This window comes from Atta cephalotes, assembly GCF_000143395.1.
Source record: "Atta cephalotes unplaced genomic scaffold scaffold00010, whole genome shotgun sequence".
Classification (NCBI taxonomy): Eukaryota; Metazoa; Arthropoda; class Insecta; order Hymenoptera; family Formicidae; genus Atta; species Atta cephalotes.
In genome coordinates, this window is record NW_012130074.1 from 4,613,817 (window position 1) to 4,614,748 (window position 932).

A 932-nucleotide genomic window follows, 5' to 3' on the forward strand; every position below is an offset into this window, starting at 1 on the left:
ACACACACACACACACACACACTACACACACACACACACACACACACACACACACACACACACAACGCGCGCGCGTGCACTCACACACATTGTATACATGCAGGACGTTCTAATTTTCGAAAATTAAAAATATCAGATTAAACAATTTTAATAATTAAAAATATTAGATTAATAATTTTTAATAATTAAAAATATTAGATACATTACTTTAAATACGAAACGTTATTACGGTCTGAATGTTAAGATGTTGAACTATTATATATATTTATTTAAATGAATTAATTTTAGAAATTATATATGCCGATATGATTGTTGGACTTTCAATGCAATCAATCTGAAATATTAATAATTCTCCAAATTTTCCAAATTCAATTTTAATATAACTGTAATAAATTTATTGCGAAAAATATTAAAATTATAGAAAAATCGAAAAATCAAAAGTATACGAGATATTTTATACTTTATTTTCGCACATTTTGATATAAAATAATATAATATGTCTCGTAAATTAATCATTTTTTAATAAACGTGTCTTAAGGATGTTTTATACATATTTTGAAAACGATAATAAAATTATGAAAAAATTATAGATTATTATAAATCATTATCATATTTAAAAATAATATGACAAATTTGATGACGATTTACTACTTGGATCATAAGTTATTTTAATAAATAGTAGTACTTTTTAAATCTATGCTCTAATAAAAATATATGGAAATGTATTATAAACTAAATGATAAAAATCTTAATTTGTTAATATGACTACATTATGCATTTAAGATTATTTACATAGAATTACATTGTGATATATGAATTAGTTGTTCAATAAATAAACAAAATATTTATTTCTATATCTTTGTAATTAATCAATGAATCACAATGAAACTTTGCATAAAATTATTTCGAATATTTAAAATATTTATAAAAGA